Source organism: Empidonax traillii, unplaced genomic scaffold, assembly GCF_003031625.1.
Source record: "Empidonax traillii isolate 1590-97213 ecotype Southwest subspecies unplaced genomic scaffold, ASM303162v1 scaffold117:size1203958, whole genome shotgun sequence".
NCBI lineage: Eukaryota > Metazoa > Chordata > Aves > Passeriformes > Tyrannidae > Empidonax > Empidonax traillii.
In genome coordinates this window covers 787643-804595 of record NW_020955310.1, presented here as the reverse complement: position 1 = coordinate 804595, position 16953 = coordinate 787643, and the positions used below count along the sequence as shown (strand labels likewise).

The 16953-nt window shown below is 42.4% G+C and overlaps 1 long non-coding RNA gene across 2 annotated transcripts in view; it reads left to right on the top strand.

Annotated features, from left to right (window-relative positions):
- Positions 1-1988: 1988 nt before the first annotated feature.
- LOC114057157 overlaps positions 1989-16953 on the top strand; it is a 43146-nt gene continuing 28181 nt past the window's right edge. For both annotated transcript variants that reach the window (XR_003571139.1, XR_003571138.1), the window contains exons 1-2: positions 1989-2001; positions 9840-9843. This is a non-coding gene — a long non-coding RNA (uncharacterized LOC114057157). The remainder of the gene's footprint in view (positions 2002-9839; positions 9844-16953) is intronic.

The window sequence follows — 16953 nt, the reverse complement described above, 5'->3', positions numbered from 1 at the left end:
ATTATGCTGAGGCTATAAAGCTTACACTAATACAAAATATTGCTGGCAGTCACCTTGTTTTATTCTTCTTTTAACAACTTACTAACAGTGTGTAAATATAAAAGGAAACTTTGATTTTTCCATCCGGATACACTGAAAACTCTTTCCATAAAAATGCTAGGGTGCATTTAACACTGTGACCAGAAATATTGAAATTTGACAGTTAGGAGGTTAAAGGTTTCAAATTTATACACAGAGGTGTTTTGCTCCTGTCATGGTCATAGCAGCTTGCTCAGGATAACCCCTTTTGCTTACTGAACCTTTGAAAAGCAGAGAACATTAAGCAATACATCTTGGCAGATGCCCTGGGATTTCACACCACCAGCAGAAGCCCATATGCACACAAAAAGTGAACCTCTTAGGTGAAAACTGGTCAAGCCTTTCTCTGTTTCTGTACTGTGTGCTGGCAAGCAGCTGTCCTGCACTGCTGCTGCCACCATCCTTTCTGCTAGAATTAAGGCAGTTTCTGTAATTTTCAGGTATAAGGTGCTACTGCTTTTAATTTCCACATAGATCACTCAAAAAGGTGTCATCAAGAGAACATGTACAGGAGCCATTACTGAGAGGTAATGGCATCAGATAAATACGTCTTTTACATTCCTGCCATGAAATACCTGCATAAAAGATAAAACAAAACAAAATGGACTCTGTGCCCCAAATACCAAGATTTTAGATATCTTCTAGTCTTTATTTTAGGAATTTCAGCCTGTGGTAAATACCTATAGGACAGTATTTGCCTCTTAACTGCCATGTGAGAGAATAAGTGCATCTGAAAACAGGCAAGGTGCCATAGTGCTTTCAACTTTTTTAAATTATATTTTTCAAGCTCTACAAAGGTAAAAAAAAAAAAATACTATGTGTTGATTTACTGAGAAACCATCCCCACACAGAGCTGCTGGGGACAGTACAGCCTTGGCAAACCAGCAAATAAAATGATCAGCTTTCCTTTCTTTGATTTTCATATCATAGCATGTAAGAGAACCACTACGGGCATTTCTTTTGATATTCACCATAAAACTGTCCTCATAAATATTACTGCAAATACACAATGGCTTTTTGGCTGATGTTCTGAAAACAATTACAATGAGCACACATTTTTACACACAAGCATCTCTGTACCATTAATGTCCTCCTGGTAGGCACAGTGGGGCTGGCAGAGGGGATGCTGCGAGGCAGGCAGCCCTGCTTGTTAAAAGTGCTCCCTGCTGTCACTCCAGGAGCTTGAGGAATTTAGGGCTAGGTCTAAGCTCAGGTTATAGCCCCTATTCACTTCAAACTGAGGAGCGTGCGGCCTCTGCCTTTGTTGGCTGCAGGACCCACACCAGCGGGAGCAGCAGGCACAGGGCAAAGCCCATCTGTTTGCTCAGGGCTTTGCCTGGGGCAGCGGTGGTGGGACGTGGGGTAGCTGGTAGAAGATCCTGCTGTGGACTGAGTGCTCTTACAGTGAAGCAACAGCAGGCAGGAGTGCGGGAGCCAGTTGCACAGAGGATTTTAGCAGCTTAGTGAGTATGTGAGAGTCACTGATTTGTTCTCTGGTCCTGGAAAGGAGCACATGGCCGTGCTGGGCTGCACAGCACTGTCCCCCTTCAGAACGTGTCAAGGCTGAGTGTATCTGAGGAGAGGGTCTCTGTATAGTGCTGCATAGATATTTATTGTGCTGCAGGAGTGGAGGCTGGAAATGGTGTGGGGGAAGCATGCAGAAGGGATCATGCTGTACCCATAAGTGGTTGGGGCCTCCTAGTGTGCTGGAAAGTAAGGGGAAGTCACTACATCTCCTGTAATTCTTCAGGGGGTCTAGCTCTGTCATGCCCCAGCAATGATGAGACTGGAGGTTTGACTTCACACATTCTTTCAGGTGTAAATACCCACCCAGGCTCAGGCACCTGAGAGCTGAGGATTCTGTACTGTTAGGAGAAATTACATGTCTGTGCATGGCAGAACTGCATGTCCTGCAATACTCCAGTTTTTCTGGTCTTAGAGTACCTGTTAAATTACAGCACCTGTACCAGTGGTGATAGTTGAGCTGAGCTGAGCCGTTATCCCTGCTCACCCCAGCTCTTCCTGGCAGACAGTTCAGGGTCCTGAGTAACACTAAGATCCAACTTAAAGGCGATTGTCAGAGCTACGTGGCAGAGGGGCACGCTAGGCACTGGAGAGAGAAGCTAGATTAGAAAACAACTAAATCAGAACAGTCAGTTAATGCCATTGAAAACATTAAACTCCTCTTTAAGGGTTTCGTTTGTCCCCAAGGCTTTCATGGTGCCAACCAAGTACTAGAGAGAGCCATTTGTAATCTTCTTGCCTTGGGTGAATCTCCTCTGTGCTGTCTTGAAGACATATGTCATGCAGGCCTTCAGAAATTCAAATTAAGTACTGTGAGGTAAATATATTCTCTAGTCTTGCTATAGTTGGTTGGTTAGTTTGTTTTCCCCATATATTTCTTTATTGGTCTGTTTTCCTCTCTAGAGCTGAGGCTGGTCAGCAGGAGCCAGCAGTCTTCCGAGGTCCTGGCTCACCTCCGGTACAATCATGCAAAAGAAGCAATTTTTCATTATTGATAAAATGTAATGTCATAATGTCATGGCCTTTCAGGTCATCATCTTTGTAAGTCAGCCATGACATTATCACAATTTATAATGATAACAAATGACCATAATGTTTGCATGTAATTTTCATTGGCTATTGCAGAATTCTAAAACCACTCCTTCGAAGGATGGATTTCATTAATAAGCAAGTGCCATTACATGGTACCAACTGCTTCTACCGGGGGCTTTTTGCTAACATGTGGCCTATTCTGTCTGATAGGTGAAATTTATGTACTTAGTTGAAATTTAAGATTTGGTGGCTCTTAGTTAAGTAGTGATGCAAACTGAGACAACATTCTTGCCCTTTAATGCTATCAAGGTCTTTATAATATGCCTAAATTCCAATAATTTCTAATAAGAGTTTTGTAAATACGCACCCCGTGAAGATTGCCAGCTGGAAGGTCTGACTTGAGTGTCAGATTCATTCTTGACTGTAGTGTTGGCCTTACTTATTTAATATTTCATGATAAACTTAAAAGATTTACAGCTTCAGGAGCTGGTGAGAATCATAGGCCATTTATTTTCATGTGATATTTAGAGGTTGGAGCTCCAGTCCCCAAACACTTTAAACATATTCTTAGCTTTAACATCTGGACTGAGAACATCGCTGGGGTGGGTTCCCTCTGCTCTGCAGGATCAGGACCTTGGAGTAAGTGCACTGAGTTCAATAGGGCTGAATCTGGAGCACTTGTAGGGAGCACTCTGTCAATCTAATCCATAAATAAATACTCTACTCCTGAAGTCCTCTGAAGCTAATGCATGAAAAACAATAAAATGCCTGGGCACTCCAGGCCTCTTGAAAAAGCAGGGCCAGGCTCTTGTGTGTATCTGTGTGCACACACATGCATGTGTATGAAATAAATTAAAACAAACAAAAATAAATGTTTCTGAAAGAGCAGCTGTGAGTTATAGTCTAACAGACTCCATGACAGGCCACCAGGCAAAAGGACTCTCTGAGCTGCACAATTGGTCCCCCAGGGACACGGTGCCTCAGAGAGGACAAAGAAAGAGCTGGGGACTCGGCTGTGCTTTGTTTTGGCCTACAAGGCTTATCAAATCCATGTTGTGATTCATTTTTCATCTGCAGCAAGAAGCTTGCAGGAAAAATTTGCCTTTTTCTTTTTTCTACTTCTTTGGGGCTGCTATTTTTTTCACTGGAAATTGTAAAATTATTGCCCTTATGAAAAATATTACACTAAGTTTCATCCTTTGTCAGTGTGATTCCAAGGCCACCTGGTTATTATTGCGTTGTCCACTAGGCCATGCAAACATGTGACAGAAGGCTTTCTTCCCTTTAGAGTGAATTGTATACAAAAATGTTTCATTGTCTGGAGGATCACGCCTTATGTGGGATATTGCCCAATTATATTCATGGCCATTCATTCTGTAGGGCTTGAACATCACTCATATGGGGATCTCCTTGTTACTGTCTTTGAAACCTCTACCACGAAGGCTAGTTTCATCAATTTTCCAAGCCTACAGGTCTCCAAGTGACCCAATAAGGTCATTCATGGCAGCTCAGTGTCCATATTGTAAATACCCTAACAGACCATAGGCAGCTGTTTTGTATGCTTACAAGAGTGTCTTCATTCTCTACAGCAAAAGGGGCTGAACTCCACTGTAGTGCACAGGCACACTTGCATCAAGATAAATTCTTTTAAGTCACTTCAGCGGAAAACTGCTCAGGCTATCAAAGTTAGTATGCACTGCAAGCAATGAACATTAGCCAGAGCCTCGGGAGATACTGAAAGAAACCTCAGAGTCTGCGTTTAATTGTCCTTCCTGAAATACCTTTTTATGACGCATCCCCACTGCTCACTTCATTTTCTCAGTTTAACTCAGGTTTGACTTTCTTCATTTCAATGCACTGGCAGCCCAGGGGCTTGGTTGTATCAAGGGAACATTTTACAAACCCTTCATGAGATGGCTCAGGTTGATTTTAGCACAGCTCCACCTCTTCTCCTGTGGTTGATGTCCCCAAAGAACAGATGGACATAAGAATGGGAGACTTAAGCGTGTTCGATTCATTTTCTGGTAAATTATGTTACCCCAAAACACTCTTCCCTGAATTTTAAAGCTGATGGGCTACATCAGCTGTTTAATTGGTGTTTTGATTACATTTTATTTGATGACACACATGACATGTTCCTGATATCATATGATACCATGGCAATCGTCCATGTAACTATTTCATTGCTCTTTAGAACTCTTCAGCTCAGCACTGCCCTGCTCTGATGAGTCCTCCTGCTGAGCAGAGGCTCAGCAGAATTAGAGGATGCTCTTCTAGGAGGAGAGAAGAACCTACAATAGTACAGAAAGGCACAAAGACTCCTTTGCATTCTCTGATCCAGCCTCCTTAAGCAGTGGTTTGCAAAGGCACTGTTGCTTCTTGGGTTCATCTCGCTCTTGTTTTAGCCGGCCCGTACAGGCTTCCTCCCACCGGATGCTCGTGGTGCCTGAGCTCAGTAACAAGCTGTTCTCCAGCTGTGAGCACTGATCTGCTTTTCTGCGCATTGCCAGATTGTTCCCCGCCACCTGAGAAACATCCACAGAGAGCAGGCAAAGCCTGGTTTTAGTTTGGCATAAGTTGGTTCTGCTGAGCATCTTCCCGTCACAGTACACGGTGACCTGGCTGGGCTCAGGGGTGCTGGAGGATTTTACCAGTAAAAGAGGGGAGGTGGAGGTGGGCATCACTGCCAGAGCGAAGCCAGAACCACCTGATCCTACCAAAGCACACAATCTTGTTTTTCTGAAGGCTGAGTAAGAAGGGACATAATGTGTAGAATTAGCACAGATTTGCTGCTTTGTCATTAAAAATGGGTTTGCTGCCAAAACAGCAGCTTTGCTGCCGGGGACTGTCTGTTTGTACTGTCAGGCCTCAGCTCAGCACAGGCGTGTGCTGCGCTAAAGCAAACGAAAGGGGAATTATACGATATTGAATGTGGGCCTGTCTCTAAATGCATTGAAAATGTAGGTTATTGTCTTCTGGCATTTCCTAAAAAGCCTCTTGAGCTCCTGTTGGCAACCGCTGATATTGAGGGTACTTTTAGCTGTTTAAGTCTTCCTGTTCTAACAGGGGTCAAAGGGCTGTAAAGATCTTCTCAAAAGGATATAGAAGGAATCATTAAAAGGGAGGAGGAAGAAAGTGACAGAAGGTCAGCCTTTTTTTTTTTAATGGGTGCATCCCCGAGGGGGTCAGACACAGTTGTGCATTATACTCCAGCTCCAGTACCTGACTTTTAGAAACCTACAGCAAATCTTATTAGCACTCCCATAAGCATAAAATACAGGACAGAGCGCAATGTTCCAGGCAGAGGTAAAGGAGAGAAACCATGAAATAAGTCAATTTAGTCTTTCAGATGAATTTAAATCAACATAGTGCAAGAATATGACCAAGATGAGGACAAATACACAAATATGTGCAAGGTATTTTACGGTCCCCAGGAAGCGTGTGCATGTATCTGTGCGCGTTTAATTCCCTTGTTGATCTTTCTTTCCTTAGAGACAAATTTACTGTATGCCCATTGTTATAGCATGTCATGTAGCTTTTTGTAAGGACTGGTGTAGGGCAAAAAATTTACCTTTTTATGTGACAGAGCCAAACAGAATTGTGAAGGTTTTCAGTGATTTCTAGACAGCAAGCAATAAACTGCGTTTGCACCCACACACTTACTGCCTAACACCCCATCTGGTAACATTTCCACGTCTCCAGGAAAGAAATCAATAGCAATAATCTGTGAGGGCCTCATAGGGTGTATATTTTTTTATCGCACTGCTATTTGGAATTTTTTTCCTATCTGCTTACAGCACTAGATTGTTCTTTTTTTGTTAGCTAACATTGAAATCTTGGAGCCATTATTATATTTTATAAAAAGCAGTAACGAACACTGGGGTCAAAATAATATATTCTAAACACTTATATTCAATAATATCACAGTGTTCAGACAGCAAAGTCCTAGTCAATGAAGGCACTGAAAAATCTCCTACAGTAAGAACCTGTGCATTTAAAATGATATGCTAGCACACATCAAAGACTAGCATCCTAAAAATTCATGATTACTTAAAGATAGTTTATATTATAAGGGAGTATACCTCCAGCTTTCATCTTGCTCCAATGTAGAGAAGAAACTGTCCTTATATTCTGAAATTTAGAACTGTGTCACTGTTGGTTTTCTGTGTAAGGAGGAAATATGATGCTTTGTTACTGGTCTTATTTATTGCAGACCTTGTCTGGAATCTAGTATTGAAGCTGTGCTTGATGAGTTGCTGCCTTGAACTTTTCCACTGATCAATGCTGGTGCTATGGCTGCATGAAAGAATAGCTTTCCTGAGGAGAAGCTATCACATGGGAAACACACTACACAGTAAGCTAAGAAATCTGCTATAATCTTGTATGCTTAGGCTTAGAAACGTGTTTCCCAAAAGAAATGGTGATAGTGAATGACCATTTAAAAACTGAGACGTTACATGAGCAAGAGGTCAGGTCAAGAACAGGGAGGTATAACAAAAAAAGAGGTAGAGAGAGAAAGAAAGAAAGAAAGATTGGGGAAAGGGAAGGAAGAAAGGAAGGAAAAAGAAAGAAGCAGAAACCTTCCTTTCACTAACATGATAAGGCACAACTGGACAAAATGCACAGCTGAAGAAGAGGACATTACAGAGCCAGGAGACAGGAATCATATTTCTTCTTCTCCCTGCAGTGACAAATAAAAGGTTGTTTTGATTTTTGCTGTACAAATAATAAGCTTGACTTAGAAACTGTAGCTGCTGAGTTGCTTTCCACAAAAATATTTTTCACTTTTTGTCTTAATGGCAATACTAGAGGAAAGAAAAGGAAGCAGTTCTCTAATCAGCATATGTTTTATTTACCCACAGATTGTCCTGTGCATCTTGCAGTGGGGGTGGGATTGACATTCTGAACACAAGGAATGTCCTTTGAAAGTGGGATTTCACAGCATTTAGAATGGGTAAATCCATGTCTGTGCTTACCAGGCCTTCTCCCTTTTGCCAAGGCTGCCAGTTGTGATACTGTGGTGGTTTTTTGTTGGTTTTTGTTGTTGTTGTTGTTGTTGTTGTTGTTTTTTCACATAGAAAGTACACTGTGATGGACCCACTGAAATCTCTTTTTTTAAGTCACTAAAGCACCACCTCATTTGGTTACCAGCAGGGCACACAGCAGGTCTCTCAGTGCAGTTGGCTTTATTCATGTCTCCCTCTAAACAAGCCAGTGGTAACAAAAAGGAGTTAACCTTTTTGAAGCAGTGTTGCGATAGAGATCCCATGAAGACCAGCTAGGTGGATGCATAGGGTGCTTTTAGTTGTAAACTAACACTGAAACCTTGGAACCATTATTATATTTTATAAAAAGCAGTGACTAACACTGGGCTCAAAATAATATATTCTAAACACTCATATTCAATAGTTGTAAGCAAAGACTTTTGAATATATAGTTTTATTTTGTAACTTAGCACCAAAACTAAAATCTCTGGATGAGATAACCTTATTACTGCTATAAATGACTACTCTTGCCTCATTTTTGCCCCTACAATTTGCTTCTTGTCTGTCTTCATTTGCACTCTGAAATGCTGAGAAACCAAATCTCAAACCTGACTAAATAATAACGTGTAAATAAGGATCTAGCAGATCTTATCACTGGTGGAAAGGATAAATGGGACTGAGAGTCCTGGTCATCCCATGAATATTGCAAAAAAAAGCCATTGCTGAATTTTTAAAAAAATCTTTCTTTTGCTTTTAAAAATCTTTCTGCTGTTTGTGCAGATGGAATGAGAAAAATAGCATTCTACTAATTTATGTTGTTTCAGTAAAAATAAATCCACGGTGACGTGGGTATTCAGGTGCCGAGGGAAGGAGGGCTATGTAAATACCTCAGTTGGTGTTTTTTTGCCTGGGGTCCATGGGCTGTGAATGAGAGTACTATAAAAGATAACCCAGGATAGCAAGTCCCTTGTCAGTTAGCTTAAATTTTCAATATAAGGGTCCCTACCTCCAGCAGAAGAGTTTAAGTGCATAAACATTGAAGAGATTGCAAATCACTAACATACAGAGGCAGTCAGACCACTGCAGGCACTGAGAACAGTATATTCAGTCAGTGTTATCTCAGTCCATTCTTCTAATACTATTGAATTTTATTTGGTAGTCTAAATTAAAACAGGAGTAAAAATTTAGTATTTTCAATAAAGTTATATTTGAGCTCAGTCTTTCATGATAAATAAGCCATTCACTTACGTACATCTGCCAGAGCATTCATAGGAAGCATTGGGCTTAAATGAGTTGTGACCTTACGAGACAGTCTACTGTTTGGAGACTATATAGGTGACTGCTGGGTTTTGAGTCTTGACCTTTCTGTTTATATTCATCATGAATGTGCAGATACTTTTATTCTTTCTGGGAAAAGGCTGTCAATCTCCACACTAATTTTAATGCTGGTGCAATGCAGAACAGTGGTGGATCTTGGCAATAACAATCACCGACTGACTAAAATTAACTAATTCAGACTGCTATGCTAAATTGAGTATGAGCGGGTTTGTTTCAGGCTCGGCATGGAAGCACAGGTGCAGTCGATAAATAGGGACACATACGGTGCCTAAATACTCTCTCTCTGTCGTTGTGACCTCCCAGCAAAAAACCTCTGACAAATCACTTGTGACTTTCCAGAGCTTGTCGAGCTGCTGTTCAGTTGATCCGTATTTCTCTAGACTGGAAGTGACAGGAGGAGGCACTGATACTTGTGAGCTTAAAAAAGACTTCAATTCCTATCCCAAAATCATGGCACTTTCTGAGGACTGGACATGTAAACACCTCCTGACCCCTCGGCTGAGGCCAAGGCTTGTTGGTCTCTGTCCTTCACCACATCTCCTTCCTTACTTCTGCTACAAAAGTTTGCTGTTGTTCAGGGACCATCTCAGCAGACCTTACACCATCTGCCCCACGAGCTGGGGAGAACCCTCTTTCCCTCTCTGCCCACCCCAGGGATGCTCAGGTGATCTCCTTGAAGTGCAGCCTCTGGCAGATTAGAATCCTGGCATTGTTTCTGCCCCCAAAGCTGCTGAGATAGACCACTGCTGGGAGGTCCCAGCTCAAATCACCCAAATAGCAATGCAGAATACAGCCTAAAATTATGATGACCACATTCCAGGCATGGGATGCTGAGGCACCTATGGGGCTCCAGAGCAGCCGCTCTCTGCCTTGCTGGGACAGGGGTGTAGAAAGAATTTTATTATGGTAAACTCCAAAAATAATGTTCTTTTATAATTCTGACCCAGTCTATTGCTGAATAGGAAGAGAAACTTCTTTTAGAGCTTTGATACTCTGAGCAGAAGAGTTTTGTGCAGCTGTCCTGAGCCCTCATTTCCCTATGGCCATGGGTTTTATGCTGGTACCACCTGCTCTTCCCCAAAATCCCTTCTGGCTTTTGCCACCCCTCCTGCATTCTCACACTCTTTCTCATTCTCTCTAAGTGTTTTCCTCACAAATTATGTCTTCCTGTATAACTTCTTTATCAGAAAAGCTTCAGCTGTAGAAGCAATTATCAGAAGAAAAGTAACAGAGGGGAAAAAAAGGGGGTTTGCTTGTCTGCCAAATTTCCAGGAGCCAGGGCAGTCCTAGCAAGAATACACAAAGGCATTTTTCAAGCAAATATTACAGAACTCTTTCAGTAAAGGTATATTGGCTTAAAGGGGCTCCCTCCAACCCTACTGATATCCAAGCTTCTTTCACCCAGAATCGCTCAAATCAATGCAAGTTATATCGCTCTTTTCTCCCATGCCAGCCAAAGTAAGCTTTTATTACCTTCTTTACCCTGCCAAAGTCTGTGATCCCAGCCAGTGCCCAGCTGCTCACTGCTGGCAGCGTTTTCCTCTCTGCCGTGCCCTGCACAGAGCATTGTGCACAAGCAGCTGCTGACACAGGGTGTGAAAGATACCACCGTGAGGAAGCTGCAGAAGGACTTCTCTTTCTTGTTTCTGCCAATATCTCTGTCCTTGTTTGCTTTCCAATGGAAAGGGGTAAATTAAATTATAGTAAAATGTCTTCCTAAATATGCTTTCTCACTCCTCCTTCATGTATACAAGCGCTGCAGACATAGCGAGAGATTATGTATCCCAAAGGAATTTGGTGCAATATTTTGTAATTCTGATTGAAATGTGTTCTGTCTGGTCCCCATAGTTTAATTTAGAACAATTAAGGTTCAGAGTACATGAGCTTGCAAAGCACATTACAAACAATGGCTGCAGAATAAACTGCAAATCAATCCACACTAAATCACCCTGAAAATCCCTGCGAACACAACAAAGAGGTCTAGATTCACAGTCCTTTAATACAATCTCCTCTGTCTTTGTAGCCATAAGTAGTTCAGCTTCTTCCTTTATGGAAAATTGTCCCCAAATTATTTCAGGTTTGGAGTTTTTTTGTTTGTTTGTTACCGAAAATAAAACAATGACGAGTCATCCTGTACGTGTTTATGCAAGCATGTCAAATCAAACCGCAAGAGAGACGCCGCTGCTGTGCTCTGTTCTCTGCTCTACCTTGCAATGCTTATTTCTAATGATTGCCTTGCTGCTTTTACACAGGATATAGATGAGCAGCGGGTACTAATATAATTAAACCTGATAAGAGGGTGTCCTGAATATCATGCACGTGCGTGCACAGCCTGTGTAATAGGGCTAGTACATGTCCCACATCAACTTTCTATGATTTTTACATTACCTTTATTGCACTGGCTGACACCCGTGTTCCTGCTTTTATATCACAGTAGCTTTTCATTAATACTGTACCTAAAACGTTATTTTAAGCGGGATGAAGTCAGGCTAAAAAAAAAAAAGATCCTCTGATTTCTGCAAAACTAAGATTTTGTTTCCTCTGTGTGCACCCTGAAATCTTGGAAGCAGCAGACAACACATGATGTTTTTCAGCAAATAGTCTCGCACAGGATATTCCCATATTCAGAAGAGAGGGCACACATGTAGATTGTTTTGAAATCATATGTGGCTGTTGGGAGATAACTGCGTTTTGTTTTGATTTTGATGATGAAAAGAGTGGGTACCTGGGTCTGATGAGGGTTCTGCACAGTTCTCCTTTTCAAACCCCAGACAATAACCTATTCCTCACAATCAAAGTTCAGTGAAGGGAAATGGCTTCCAGGAGAGCACAGTAGCCTGGCCAGCCCCAGAGCAATCGCACTACGTGACAGAAGGCAAAGCAGGAGCTATCAGAATAATTGCCTCTGGAAATGACCACAGGGGAGGGCCTGATCCAAAACCCCCACTGGTCAATAAGAGGCTACTACTGACGTGGACTCACATCATCAGTTGTTATATCGGAAAGATTTTTTTTCCAGGACAGTGCTTCTGATTTGAATGTTCTTTGCACAGAGCAACAAATACAGATACCCAGCCACCAGATGAGGCAGGGGCTCATTTAATGTGGTGATGAGGCTGGCACATGGCTGACATGTTCATCAGCACTTCCTAGGGCTCACACCATCTCTGCATAGCCCCAAAGGTCTCTCTATACTTACCTTATTCTATGTTACTGATACATCAAGAAGGTAGTAAGACAAAATGGTGTTGACATTTTTCCACATCACCGCTTTGCTCCGTCCTGCAGCATTTTGTGCAGTGCACTGTCTGTCCCCCTGGCACCAGGCAGTGTCCCCTCAGCATGGGCAGGGATAGGCAGCCTCCTGTGCCACCCTCGCAGAGCTGCATTAAACCCCATGGCACTGAGGTTCTGTTCCTGCAGAGCAGATGCAGGTTTGTGGATGTTTGTGCTCCACGCTGTGCTGTCATGCCAGGCCCGTCAGGTGTCTCCCATGACACCCCCTCCACTGCAGCACCCTGAGCAGAGTGCAGCCCTGAGCCCCAAAACGCCCTCGGCACACATCAGTCACATCCCCATTGTGTGCAGCACATTACAGGTTTTACAGTTTCCAGTGAGGGCGATGTACAGCCTGGCTGAGGCCAATCAATACGCTCCAGGACCATTATCCTATAAAATGCCCACTTATTTAAAAAGGGGGTGGGAGTACAGACCTTCAGTTCTGATCCAGCTCTGTTAAAGTCAACGGCCAAAATCCCATTGATTTTCAGAGGCAAAGAGTTGGCATGTGCTTTAAAATATTCACAAGTCAGGAATAATAGCAACAAGCAGATATAGATATAGCATCTTGAATTCATATACTATGATCTGCATGATACTTCTGCCATTAAAAATAAATAATCCACTGTTTAGGAGAAAATAAGGGTACACTAGCAATCGTCCTTTGCAGAGTCCTTCAAAGCAAAGGCAGTGATTATAAGGGCAAGGCATAAAACCTGGGAGGTGTTTTATTTGCCTGTTCTCACACTGGTTTTTGAACCACTTTTTCTCTTCTCCTAGCTTGCGTTCTGCTCAGCCTCACTGTTGTGCTCATTAGTCTGGTTAAGCTGCACTGCAGGATTCAACTTGTTATTTTAAGTAAAATAATTTAATTAATCTGGTATTCCATAATTATTTCTTTTGGGGAGATAAAGATATTTAATCTGTGTACAACAGCATTCACTCCTTAACCTGGGATCCCTGGATTTTAAGCAGAGCCAAACAGATAATTTTCAGAGGGGTATTAGCACAGCACTTCTATCTGCAGTGGTGTCTGTGTCATGCCCCTAATCCTGCTCCGCTACTGTGCAGAAACAACAGGGAGCGCCGAACTTGCAAAGACCTTTAGGAATTAGGTAACTTCCTCCAGGGTATGAAGTTCTTCTGTCAAAGGTTCCCAGCATCTGTGGGGTTAGTGCTGATTTGTGAGGATTGCATTAACTGATTCCCACTGTCACAGTGCCACTGGTGAAAAGGGAGATGATAAAAGACTTTCCCGATGAAAAAGTGCTGCCATTTTCATTTCAAACAAGGCACTGCTGTGGTTATTTTGGTTTCATGTTCACTGGTACAGTATGGATGAAAAGGAAGCATAAGCATTTTGTTTTGTAGCTATAGAGGTAATGGTTGGTAGCTCCTGGCAAGTCTGTCCTTGGATTCTGGATCGTGGGGACAGCTCGAGGGGGTAGTGTCCCTTTGGGGAGGCTCCCCACATCTGTGTAGGTCACATAAGGTGGGCTGCTGGGCACTTCCTTTTTGCTGCTCACATGCAGTGGTTATAGGGACAACCTCAGATGGGGAAAAAATCACTCTCTTTCTCTGGAAAAATTTCTAAACATTCTTTTCATCTTGGAACAATGGGCCCCTTCCTGGGGCCACTCCGAGCCAGCCACGCCATGCACACACACCTGAGCCCGGGTTCATGTTCTGCTCTCCACATAACTCTGTGTTTTGACTCATTCAGTAACACTTGGCTATTTTTCCTGTAAATGCATCAGTCCTATAGCTTTGTAGGGCTCCAATACAGAGGAACCATTTTTATCTTAACAGCCAGTGACCCAGGAGGTTTATATATATGGGAGGACACTAACCTTTGGTCTAAATGTTTCATCCTTGTTCTCAGCTTAGAGAGGGATTTTTATTTTCCTCTAAACATCTTTGAAATACTTCTTGGACGTTTTAGAGTCCTTCACATAGGGGACTTGAAAAGACACTTCCTTCTCTGTCAGTAGTATTTCAGATGCTTTTATACAAGGAGTAACATCAGACGACTATTTGCTTGTGTCTTTTTTAATTACATCAGTCCTTGAATGAAGCACACGGCCTGTCTTGCCTGCTAGGTGAGTGCCTTACTCTCTCAGAGAGATGGTCAGGCTCATGGCTGCTCTCACTGCCTCCAGGGACCTTTCCAAATTGCATTTCTCAACAGGAGGGGTGAAGAGCAATTTCTCTCCTGGTCTCCTCACAAGCTTTTGCCGTAGAAGGGTACAGTTCAGTAGCCACAACACCCTGTACACAAACCTCTCAGGCAGAAGAGGAGAAACCCGGGTCTCCCTCTCCCTTAACCATGGGGTTTCTCTGGGGAAAAACAAACAAACAAACAAACAAAAAACACCAACAAGAGAACAACAGCACCTCTTCCCCCAGCTATGTGAAAAGGAGAGACCAGACAGCACAGAAAAAGCTGGCAGATATGATGAAAAGCACAGCAGATGGAAGATCATCCCTTTCTTGGACCTCAAGAGGCACCAACCCACTGAACCTGGTCGTGCTGGAGGATCTTCTGGCAGCATGGACCTGTGCACACTTGAACTTTCAGCTTTTGACTCAGAAATCAAAATACAGCCAGGTGGTATTTCTGAGGATGGTATTTCTGAAATCAGGAACCTGAATTTCACCTAAACCTCTTTTTGGATCAAGCCTTTGACAGTTTCTACAAAACATGGTAAAACTGTTCTTTATGATTTGACAGAGTTTCCACACTATTTGAGAACACTGTTGTGTAGGAATGGGCATAAGTACATGTTTAAAACTTAAGCAAATGCACAGGTGCTCCTTTGAACCTGGGGGGCCATGAGTATGTCTTGAAACTTCCCCTGGCTTGACCTGTGCCAGCAGGAACAGAAGGAGGGTCATCTCTTATGCTGTATTCTCTCTATTCATTTTGAGTGATGCTTTCCTACTCCTTTGAGGTTGCATTGTGTCCAATCAAGTAGAAAATTTCCAAGCCATTAGTGTATCCTAAATAGGAAAGCCATGTCTACACATTGCCAAGGAGTGGGAGGAGAGGGCAGTGACAACATATTGAGGCTCCAGCCAGTGGCCAAAAGGAACCTTGGCCACCACCATGCCCTTGCCAGGAGTGATGAGTACTCCTTCGGACTGGAGGTTCCCTCCATGCCACATCCCAGGGTGGCAGAGCTGGCAGCTGCCTGGGTTGACGCCGGGTAGAATACTAATTTCATGAGGGATTTATTGGAAACAAGACTTCAGATTGAATTATGGTGTAATTATGAACTGTTTTTGTGTGTGCTACAGGACTGGGCAGCTTGCCACTGGGCACAATCCACTGTGCATCAAGCAACCGCAGGAGAACCTGACAGTGCTGCCAGCCCTCCCCTCTCCCTCAATTAAACACTCCTTCTGACTGCCAGTTACACGAATTAAACTGTTTTATCCTCATTTACAATATCATAAGTGAAGAGCGACAGGCTGAAACCATCAAACACCCTCAGCTTTCAGCAGCCTTATTCCCGCAATGACCATATGTTTGCACACAGTTGTCTTTCTGAGCTGATCTGATACAGAATTAATTGACACTCAGATTTTAGATTTAACATACCAGCTGTTAGCTTTTAAACAACAATCAGGGTTGCTCTTTAATCAGAAGATGTACTAGCTACCTTAAGGGTCTAATTTTTATGACAGCTATGAGTGATTTCTTATGCATACATGATCCAGGCATAATTTTAGATGAAATTGAAATGCTGTTAAAGTGTACTGCTTAAAAAAACAAACACATCCCGCTCTTTTTCTTCTTGGCTGGATGATTTTTGGCAGTTGGCAGAGAGACAGACGTGGGGCTGGGAGATAAAGGATGCATTGCTGTGACGGTGGTGCAAGGCAAAGCCCGGATTTCCAGCCGGGGAAACCCCACTGTGTCCCACACCAGTCCTGGCTCCTGCCAACCTGCACCCTGACTCTGATGTTTCTATAAATATCTGGGAAACCTCCTTGGACAACTTCTCAGCTGGTATAATGGATCATGAGTGATTTACCCCAGCTGGAAGAACGGGTTTGAATTTGGCAAATATATTTAACAACAAATGACTGCTCTTAAAGAGCAATTGTATCACAAGATAAATGAAGCTGCGAGGGCATAAACTGGACAGTGAATGTGGTTCTCAAGTATTTGGACCTCTCACATTGGCAGCCAGTTTCTAAATTTGGGCACCTGAGTCTGAACACATTTAAAAATATGATTTTTTTTTCTGTTTTTTTTTTGTTTGTTTGTTTGTTTGTTTTGTTTTTTGCTGATCTTTCATTCTACTTAGAATTATATTTTTCCTTGAGTTCTAATAAAATGAGTTAAATAATTAATGCCACAATCCAATAACTGATTATAGAATTTTTTTCAAAATTACATGTAGCACTGTTCACATACTAAATCTTTTTGATAAATGATTTTTACAGAAGGCTTGTTACATCCATAATGTAAAAAAGTAGAGAGATGTAAGCTACTGGCATATAATTCTAAACAGCTTTTATGACCAGTAATTTATTTAATAAGCTTGATTCTTGATGTGTACATAGGAAATACTAAGATGGAAGAAATATTCTAAAGAAACTGCAGATAGAAGCCTCCTCTTCCATACCCCCCTGAAATCTAGTTTATGTCCATAGGTGAATTGCTGCTGTGAAGCCACTGCAATTTGACTTTGTACAAAAAGGGTCATTG